This window comes from Chenopodium quinoa, unplaced genomic scaffold (assembly GCF_001683475.1).
Source record: "Chenopodium quinoa cultivar QQ74 unplaced genomic scaffold, ASM168347v1, whole genome shotgun sequence".
In the NCBI taxonomy this organism is placed as follows: Eukaryota; Viridiplantae; Streptophyta; class Magnoliopsida; order Caryophyllales; family Amaranthaceae; genus Chenopodium; species Chenopodium quinoa.
Window position 1 is genome coordinate 5,434,309 of NW_018743405.1, and position 11,373 is coordinate 5,445,681.

Consider the following 11,373-nt stretch of genomic DNA (forward strand, 5'->3'; position numbering starts at 1 on the left):
AAAACATCCTCATCACTAGACTTTTCACACTTTCGCTTTGTTCGATAATCAAATGACATGAAAGGTATTCATAACTGGGTTTGGTTTTGGGGAGACACATTTGGGTGTCTGCAGGCGCATATCAAGATGGATAGTCAACTTAGCCCAGTTCGATGTAAGATTCATGCCTCAAAAGGCTATCAAAGGATCTGTGGTCTCGGATTTCCTAATAGAAGATTCGACGCCAATACACGACAATAAATTTCCGGACGAAGACTTGATGGTCACAGAAGATGATGCTTGGACTTTATACTTCGATGAAGCCTCAAACCAAAAGGGATGTGGCGTTGGATTATTATTAGTATCACCTAAAGAAGAGCACGTTCCAATCTCCATAAAGTTAGATTTCGACATTACCAACAACGCTGCTGAATACGAAGCATGCGTGGTAGACCTTGAAATAGCTTTGGCGTTGGGAGTAAAGAAATTATGAATATTCGGGGACTCTTCATTGATCATTAACCAGATTTCTTAAAGATGGAAAGTAGGGAGTGAAAGTCTAGCCCCTTACCAAACTTATCTGGAAACTCTCACCAATCAGTTAGAAAAGGTGGAATACACCTATCTACCTAGAGAGGAAAATCAATTTGCTGACGCTTTGGCAAGACTAGCCTCAATGGTTAGGACTCCTACGAAAATCGAGCAAATGCCTCTAACTATAAAGAAAAGGCACAAACCGGCTTATATTCAAGCTATAGAAGATGATGAAGTGATCCAAGAAGAAGAAGAAGAAGAAGAAGAAGAAGAAGAAGAACCGTGGTATACGGATATACTTAACTATGTCACCAAAGGAGAATACCCTCCTCATGCTGACAAAAGAGCAAAACGAGCATTAAGACTTTTGGCTTCCCAATACGTACTCATAGACAACGAGTTACATTAAAGGGTACCTAAGGGTCGAGCTCTCTTATGTGTAGGGAGAAAGGATGCCCAAATAGCTATGAGGATAGTCCACGAAGGCGTTTGTGGAACCCATGTTATTGGTAAAATGCTAGTCAAAAAGATAATGCGAGAAGGATACTATTGGACTTCCATGAATAGGGATTGCCATCAATATGTAAAAAGATGCCCTAAATGTCAAATCTACGCCAATCTACAAAATGTTCCTCCATCTCTAATTTACACCTACACTTCACTATGGCCATTCTCTACATGGGGGATTGATATTATTGGTAAAATTACCCCTTCTGGGACAGGAAGTCATGAGTACATCCTAATAGCAATTGATTACTTCACAAAGTGGGTTGAAGCACAATCATATGCTAAACTCACTGTAAAATATGTAGCACTCTTTATCGAAAGAAATATCATTTGTCAATACGGAGTCCCACATGAAATGATAAGTGACAATGGAACACACTTTCAAGCTGAGTGTGAAGACTTGTTACAAAAATATAGCATTCAGCACCATCGTTCTTCTCCTTATAGACCTCAAGCAAATGGAGCAGTTGAGGCAGCTAATAAAAATCTAAAGACTATCATCGAGAAAATGGTAGAAAATTATAAGGATTGGCCCGACAAACTCCATTTCGCACTTAGGGGTTATCGCACGTCAATTCGCACATTAACAGGAAATACGCCATTCTCCTTGGTTTATGGAATGGATGTCGTACAACCTGTAGAGCTAGAGACACCATCTCTACGAATTACACTAGAAAGTAAACTCGATGAAGTCGAATGGACTAGAGCAAGATATGAAGAGTTAATTCTACTTGATGAAAAACGACTATAAGCTCTACATCATACCCAATGCTATCAAACTCGTATGGCTAGGCATTTTAATAAGAAAGTCAAGACAAGAAACATCAAAGTAGGAGACTTGGTGTTACAAGAATTAAGGAAAAATGTTTTGGATCCAAGAGGCAAATTTAGGCCTAATTGGTCCGGACCCTATATTGTCAAAACATACCTATCAGGAGGTGCAGCAAAGTTAATTGATATGGATGGCAATGAGTTCTTGAACATGAAAAATCTTGACCAACTTAAAAAGTACTACCCATAATTACTTGAGTAGAGTACTCAAGAGAGCTACGTTTGGCCTGATTACTTCAGAAAGGATACGTAGGCAACCCTTTACGGGTGCGGCCACTTTAATTTTCGCAAACCTCGCATCCCAGTAATAAAAAGAAATTCAACATAAATTTGACGGAACATCAGCGTCACAGAAAAAAGTCTGTCGCCGACCGACAGACCAAAGCGCCACGCGACAGCACCTGACGCCGGACGATAGACAGCAGTGGCCGATGACAGCCGTAAAGCAGCGGCGCCGCTTTTCTGGGAGTACCTGGGCAAATTTTGGTTTTTTTCGGAAAATTTTTGACTTCCGTACTCGAAAAAATTTCTGTAAATTTTTTTTATCTGTTTTCATTGCTTTAATAAATTAAATTTAAATAAGTTGATTTAATTAAAAAGCTGAAATTTCATTAATAAAATAAAATAAAAATTACATTATTGATGGAATTTAAATAAAGCTTAATAAAACAAATTAACTTTAAATTTAAAACTAAGTCTAATAAATTGAAAGTTAAGCAATGCTTCAATCTTTCTTCTCTTTCTTTGCACTTTTCCAATTTTTATCTGCATCCTCTTCATCGTCCATGACTTTAGCTAGTAGGCATCCTTTAGAGGACCTACATTCAGTTTTAGAGTAAATGGTTTCTCCCTTAGCTAGGACTCCATGTGTCTTCTCTACCCAAACCTTCTTCTCTGAAGTATCAACTTTTCTTTTCCCTTTAACCTTTGTAGAGTCTTTCTTCTTAGGCATCATAGGTGTTTTGAATTCAATATTTTCACCCAAATGTTCCTTAACAAGAATCACTTTGTCACCTAGACGATTTTTCACATTGGTTTTACTCTGATCTTTCTTTATGTCCTTTGAAGGTTTCTTGAGAAGCCACCTCTTTACATCATTGGGCAAGGAAGGAGGAACTTTTTGGGTAATCACTTCCCATAAAGGTCTAGCGCTCCAATATGCATCAAATTTCTCTACTTCTTGTGAAACAGAGAATTCATAGGGATGACGAAGATCCCCAGAAGGAATTGTTTGAAGTAGGTCGTACTGTCTTTTTACCCTGCAGGGATAATAAAAAGTCATCTTGGTTAAGCTTGAAAGACGACAGAAAGGTTGTTTGTTGACACCAACCATCTTCTCTATTTTCCACCAAGGGATGACCCACTTGATAGAAAAGTTGCAAGAGGCAAACACTTTTCTCTACTCATGGCGCCCCATCTTAGAGAAGCGTTTCTTTCGCCTCACAAAGCAATTCAGAGTATATTTTTCAACATTGTCAGGAGGACTAATTAATTCTAGTTTCTCCATTAGTCATATCTGGAAAAAAATTCAATGAAAATAAATTAATATTACTATGCAAAAATATGTTTTTGATTTTTGTAATTAAGAATATTATTTTTCTACCTGTAATAAAATTGGAGAGCCCCGAAAAGGTGCTTTTGGATTTCTCTTCAATTCATCAAGACTAAGCATAGTCTCTCCAGCAATTAATGGCAATGGATTTCTCCTATATTCGATTTGCTCCAAAATAATTTATATAATTGCTTGGCCCTCATTAGTTCTACCACTAGTAAGAAGATATTGGTTAAGCATGCAAAAGAGAAAAGCCCTTCTTCTATAAACATGAAAAGATTCAGAATAAGGTCTATCAAAGTAATGGCGTGCAATTTCTTTCAAATTAACTACACTACCATCTATAATATTTGTTAGATCTTTGTCTCTCAAATTAATGAAGCGCTCAAAATCTTTATAATAATATTCATTTATTCTAGGGATTACCGCAAGATCTAATGAAGGAAAGCCTAAGATAGCACCGAATTCTTCCGGTAAAGGGCTAATTTCATCACACCCTAGTCTAAAACAATGAGTATCTGTATCCCAATATTCTAAGGCGGTATGAATAAAGTCTATATCAAGATCTACCCCCTTAATACCATAAATACCTCCAATATGGAAAAAAGTCAAGTTCTTTTCTCTCTTTAGCAGTTAAAGACCGACACCATTCACGAGTGAAGTTGGTAAAACTCTTAGTAGCTAAAGACATGATTATTTTTTCAAGAAGCTAAGACTATGATTAATCTGCTGAAATTATGAAGAAATTTGGCATATTATGGGGCTATTTATACACAAAATTGATGCAGTTTCAATCCGGAAAGGATTCGAAGTCAGCGTACATCAGCGCCAAACAACGACTCTATCGCCTGGCGACAAAAGCAACGCCCAACGCCAGCGCAAAACGGGCGACGACACATGGTGCTGCTGTGTCTTATCAACGAGTTATTGAAACCACGTTTTTCTGGCTATGATCCAAACTCGTACAATGACTTTTGCGATTTTATCCCTTTCTACAAATATCCTTACATATTAATTTTGTTTAGGGTAATTTTACCCTGCCACGTGGTCCAATCAGAGGGTGACACGTGTCAGCCTCAGGATGGCCCAAAGTGGACCAATCCCTGCTTGACACGTGTTATTCCAGAAGTTAAGGGAAAAAAGGCGGCCTTTAGGCCCAAATCCCGAGAAAGCCGCAATGCGGCACAACCCACCAATGATTAGGGAACAATGACCTAATTAGGGGCACAAATCCCGAGGACCCTATAAATAGGGAGATTTCCCTCTTTTGGAGGGCACGTTTTACCATTTATTACACTTGCATTATCTCACATCAGAGAAAGACCTGAGCTTGGAATCCGAGCAGATACCCACCTAAATTTCCGTTCTCTTTATTCCTTCTCAAGTTACTAACTTGATCGTCGGAGGCGGAGCTCCAACCACCCGGAGTCTCTGTTATTTTGCAGGTACAGCTCAGCTGGATCAGACTTCGTGTTGTAACTCTCCCGAGGGACAAAAACACCCAAAACATTTGGCGCCGTCTGTGGGGAGAGTACCTCGAAGATGGTTCTAGAGTCTGTACCACCCCCTAACCTTCTAGGAGAAGACCCAGAAGTCTTTACAAACCATGAGGATGAAAATCCTCAAGTCGAAACCTTTACAGCCGAAGACGGCTCTCTCAGAATCAAGCGCATCCGGCCCAAAGACACTCTGGAGCGGGGTGCCTCCTAGGCGGGTACAAGCCGACCCTCTGGGCAGCCGGAAGGGGAAACCCAAACGGCCGTAGGATCAGACCCTATCACCCGAGACGAAATCATTAGATTCATGACAAGTTTCAAGGGTGAAATTAAAGAGCTGATTACCCAAAGACGGGCTGGCCCAAGTAAAGGTCAGTCGGCGAAGAAGACTCCTCTGGAGAAGGGGAAGTCAGTCAGAGACCGACAGCCCCACTCCTCATCCAAAGGAGAAGGCAGCCGGGACCATTGATTGGTAAAAAATTCTCCTTCATAAGAGGAACAACAATAACACCCGCCGAACTCAGCAGCCGATGGGAAGCAAAAAATCAATTCTCGATGCCCGGGAGATCATAAACCGGAAGAGAAACCAATCGCTGTCTAAATCGGCTTCAACGTTGAACTTTCCAGACAGCTTCAACAACATTTCTGTAGGGAGTGCACCCTCCTTGCATGAGAGCCAGACAGGCAGTAATACCGTCCATTCTAGCCCTCACATGATTGGAGCTGTACCGTACGTGCCTACTCAGGGTTACGAACAGTATCCCCCTCACTTCATGCAGCCGGCTCTCTTTGGAGGTCAGGCGGCATATCAAAATGTCCAGCAACTAGACTGGCAGCTCCATCTGCTATGCTTGGGTGAACAACCTTCTGCGTTCACCCGGGAGATAACCAAGGCGGCACAGCCGGCCAAGGTTAAGAATGTGTTGGTGGGTACCTATGATGGTACTACCAACCCGGAAGATCACCTTATGGCGTACACCAACCTCATGTATTTACAGGGGTTGGATGATGCCACTTGGTGTCGATGCTTCCCGGCTACATTGAAGGGCATTGCCCAACAATGGTTTGGCAACTTGCCAGCCGGGTCCATTGACAATTTTAGGAAGCTTGCCTTCCTATTTGCTTCCAACTTCTCAATGAACATCCCTGCTAAGAAAACAAGCCTTGACTTGAGCACTGTTAAGCAGGGAGAGAGAGAAGGGCTGCGCTCATATGTCAGGCGGTTCAATCTGATCAGAATTCAGATTCAAGGACTGTCTGACGAGGTAGCTTTTACAGACTTCTTCAAGGGTTTGAGAGACGGGTCGACTTTTAAGTTCGACCTAGTCAGAAAAGGGGCTTTCACCTTACAGGCGGCCCTAAGAGAGGCGGAAAGCTACATTCAAGCTACCGGCCTCTGCTCACCTGGTAGCCAGTCGGACTCAAAGAAGTCCGACAAGCAGAAAGACAGCCGACCTGCTCAGCCGGCCACAAAGAAAGAAGAGAGCAAGAAAAGAAAAGAAATCTGGGCGGTTAATGATTCTGACCAGCCGTCCCAGAAGAAAAAGAAAGAGTTTAAACCGTACGTCCCCAATTACGAGTTTAATAAAGACTGCAACTTCATCCTCATGGAGGTAAAGGACCGGCAGTCCATTGAAAAGCCAAATCCTATGAAGAGTTTTGTCCAGTCATGGAACAAAAATAAATTCTGTCAGTTCCATGAGGAGGTCGGCCATGATACCAACGACTGCTCCAGTCTTCAGCGGGCGTTGGACCGTCTGGCTGACAAAGGGCTGTTGAAGTCTTACATTTCTAAGTCCCCAGTCGGGGCAAAAAAGAAAAATAAAGGTCATTCCTCCAAGATTACCCCCCAGCCTGCTAGTAGCTCGGACACCGACAAAGAGCCGGTCTACACAATAGAAGGCGGGTTCTCCTGTGGTGGCCCTACCATCCGGGGCACCAAGAGCCATATTCGAAATATGGACAAGGATGATGATGAGCAGACGTCTGCAAGCACCTCCTTCCCAGACGTCTTCATCACTGAGAAGGACAGGGCAGCCTCCGCCGTCCGCATGATGACTTAGTTGTCATTGAATGTAAGGTTTCCAACCAACTGGTTGGAAGAATCCTTATTAACACCGAAAGCTCATCAGACATCATCAGAATCCGGTGCTTGCAAAAGCAGAAATACAACGTCAGCAGCATGCATCCGGTCACCCACCCCTTGGTTGATTTTGGGGGTGGGATGGTCTACCCAGCCGGAAGAATTGATTTACCCATCCGGATGGGAGAGAAGAGCCAAGGATGACATATTGTCGTCAGGTTCTTGGTCGTTGAGGAGTTGACCGCCTACAACAATATCCTTGGTTGGCCTACCCTCAACGTAGCCAAGGCAGTAATCATCCCGTCTCTCATGCTCATCAAGTATGAGAGGGATGACGACAATGTTGGTTCCCTGAATGGGGATCAGAAGACGGCCCGAGAGTGCTATCTCTCAGCCGTCAGAGACAGTGTAGTCCAAGGCGGCCAGGAACCAATAGACCTTGACAATGTCAAGGATGCCAACCCAGCAGCAGCCGGGAAGAAAAGAAAGGCACCTCTGCTGGTGGAGGTGAAGAAAGAGAAAAAATAGCAATCACTGACCGGTGAACGGTCAGATGAGCTCCATCCCCAACAGGCTTGTGAAAACATTGATCTCATTCTGGATGGCAGCCGTCCAGAACATACTGTAAAGGTTGGGACAGTTGCTCATGCTACCTTGGGTGCAAGCTTGCACCTTCTGCTGAAGGAATTCAAAGACATTTTTGTCTTTAAAGTGGAAGAGATGTCAGGCGTCCGACCGGATCTCGCTGTCCACAAACTCGCTGTGGACCTTAAAAAGAAGCCCATCCGGCAAAAGTAAAGAAACCACGGCGAGGAAAGAAGTCAGGCGGCAGCTGCCGAAGTCAAAAAGCTGCTAGACGCCAGGTTCATTCGGCCCTGCAACTTTCCCGACTAGGTGGCCAATGTGGTCCTTGTTAAGAAACCGAATGGGACCTGGCGCATGAGTGTTGATTACACAGACCTCAACAAGGCGTGTCCAAAGGACAGTTACCCGCTTCCAAAGATCGACAGCCTGGTCGATTCTACAGCCGGTCACGCCTTGATGAGCTTTATGGATGCCTACTCCGGCTTCCATCAGATACCCCTGTGGAAAAAGGATCAAGAGAAGACGGCCTTCGTCACTGATCAGGGGTTATTCTGTTATACTGTGATGCTGTTTGGCTTGAAAAACGCGCCTGCCACTTTCCAACGGATGATTAATACGGTCTTCATTAATCAAATTGGGAGGAATGTGGAGGCGTACATTGATGACATGATAGTCAAATCCCAGCTATAGACGGATCACCTTGCTGATCTCCGAGAAACATTCACCACCCTAAGGCGGCATAAGGTCATGTTAAATCCAAAGAAATGCGTCTTTGGTGTTGAGTCTGGGAAGTTTCTCGGATTCCTGATTGATCAAAGGGGGATAGAGGCTAACCCCAAAAAGATACAGGCGGTGATTGACATGAAGTCACCTCGTTCTGTCTAGGAAGTTCAGAGACTCACCGGTTGTCTGGCCGCTTTGGGGAGGTTCCTCAGCCGGTCAGGAGACAAATGCCTCTAAGCAATCAGGAAGAAGACCAGATTTGAATGGGGGGATGATGCTGAGGCGGCGTTCCAGAGGTTGAATGAGAATTTACATTCTCTACCTAGGTTGGTTAGTCCTTTGCCTAGGGATACGTTGTACATGTATTTAGCCGTCTCAGATCATGCCCTCAGTGTCGTTCTCCTTGCTGAGCGAGACGGCAAGCAGCTCTCGGTTTACTTCATTAGTCATGTTCTTAAAAATGCTGAACTCCGGTACCCCATGGTTGAAAAATTTTGGCACATCCGGTGGTCATTTACACTGACCAGCCACTCAAGCGGCCAATGTCTACCTTAGATTCATCCGGCAGAATGTTGAAATGGGCTATTGAAATGCAAAGCCTTGAAATCACTTACAAACTAAGAAAGGCAGTGAAAGGTCAGGCGTTTGCCGACTTCATTATTGAAATAACCCGTCCGGTGGCTCCGGATAATCTTGATCACGTTTGGAAAGTGTACGTAAATGGGAGCTCTACAAAGAACGGCTGTGGTGCAGGCGTAATCTACGAGTCTCTTGAAGGGGACAGATTTGAGTATGCACTACGCTTCAAGTTTCAAGCCTTTAACAATGAGGCGGAATATGAAGCCCTGCTAGCTGGCATTCGCATGTGTAAGGCAGCAGGGGCCATGAAAATTGACGCCTATTCTGATTCCCAGTTGGTTGTTAGCCAGTATGAGGGAAGCTATGAGGCTACTCATCCGGCTATGATTAAATATCTTCAGGCAGTCAAAGAAGAGGCCGGGGCACTTGAGGAATTCCGGCTGAGTCAAGTGCCTAGGTCGGAAAACAATCAGGCAGATGCATTGTCAAAACTGGCGTCTTCCGCCTGCCATGATACGCCTCGGTCAGTCTTTTGGGAAGTTCTTGAAAAGGGAAGCATCTATGAAGATCCCATTGGAGTTCTAGACCGAAGCTCTACCTGGATGGATGGCATCCGGGCTTACCTTTCAGATGGCACACTTCCTGATTCGCCACAGGAAGCAGCCGTCCTGAAGAAGCGAGCTGCAAGCTTGGAGTTGAGAAACGGAGAACTCTTCAAGGCAGGGTTTCTTAAGCCCTTGTTGAAGTGTGTCACCCCAGAAAGGGGGAAGGAAGTTCTCGAAGACTTGCACTCGGGATTCTGCGCCTCTAACATAGGCGGCAGGTCCCTAGCCGTCAGAGCCAGACGACATTACTTTTGGCCCACTCTTGAGGCAGACGCCAAGGAGTTGGTGAAGAAATGTGACAAGTGCCAAAAATTTGGCAAACTCATTCACCGTCCGGCTACTGATCTGACGGCGATCCACAACCCAATCCCGTTTGCAAAATGGGGTATGGACATTCTAGGTCCTTACACGCCTGCTCCAGACGGAAAGCGCTACATCTTGGTGGCTATGGATTATTTCACCAAGTGGGTGGAGGCTGAGGCGGTTAAGAATATCAAGACCTCAGACGTAATTTCCTTCATCTGGAAGAACATTATCACCCGGTATGGGGTACCTATGTCTATGGTGTTTGATAATGGTCCTCAGTTTGAGACGCCTCAGCTAAAAACTTGGTTGGGAGATCAGGGGATCTCAAGTTGTTTTGCATCCGTCGGCCGGCACCAAGAAAACGGCCAAGTTGAAGCCTTCAACAAACTCATCTCAGACGGAATTAAGAAGAAAATAGAAAGAGCCGATGGCTTGTGGGCAGAAGAGTTAATCCATGTCCTATGGGCCATCCGGACAACAGAAAAAGGGGCAACCGGTGAAACCCCATTTCTCATGGTTTACGGTGGTGAAGCCGTCTTTCCCATAGAACGTTACGAGCCGACTCTCAGAGTCATGCTATATGATGAAGAGGCAAACTGGGAAGCAATGCGCCTAGCATTGGATTCACTCCCAGAACGCAAGGGCAATGCCGCCTTGCGTCATGAGATTTACCATTTGAGAATGACTAGAGCCTACAACAAAAAAGTACACAAGCGTCCCTTCAAAGTTGACGACTTAGTGTTACGAAAAATGGAGGCAACCGGTAGGGGCAATAAGCTGGGGAAGCTAACTCCAAATTGGGAAGGCCCCTACCGGATCTATGAAGAAGTAAGGGACGGCACCTACCGCCTGGAAACTCCAGACGGCAGGCGCCTACCTAGAACTTGGAATGTAGACAATCTGAAAAAGTACTACTTCTGAGAATGTAAATTTTTTGTAAACAATAAGTCAATTAATGAGAAATCGGACTTTGTTTGCAAGCTAGTTTTGTTTTTCTGCCTGGGTAATACTCAGATGGATTCTTTATGTATTCTTACCAAGTTTGACTTAATAATTGTCTGTTCGCCTGGGTAATGACCCAGACGAATTTTTTCTGTTTAACAGAGTTCGATACTTAGTGTAATTCAATAACATTCGGCCAATACTCCGACTAAAAACTAAGCACAAAAACGTTTAGTGGCTATACAACCGGTCTCAAACAAGACCAGAGGCTAAAATGGTCGGATGGTTGCTCATTTTATAAAATCGCCTGTCCCAACATGGACAAAGGCGTCCGGCGACACCCCTCCGGGTGCAACCGTCGCAGAGAACAGACTATTTGTCGGTTCTACGTACCCATGCAGACGACAAAAATTGAACGACCAAATTGGTCAACTCATAGCCGTCTAATCAAAATCACTTAAGAACGATCAAGTTTCCAAATACCGGATGCCCTGAGGCATCAGTCGGTCATCGGCTGAAGTTCTCACTTAGGTTATTTATTCCAAAATTGCACTTCCTACCCCAATTGGGGCAAAGGAGTTCAATGGCTATGAAAAATCTGCCAAGACGGACAAACGCCGTCTGGGTAGTGATTGGATCGTCTGTTGGTGT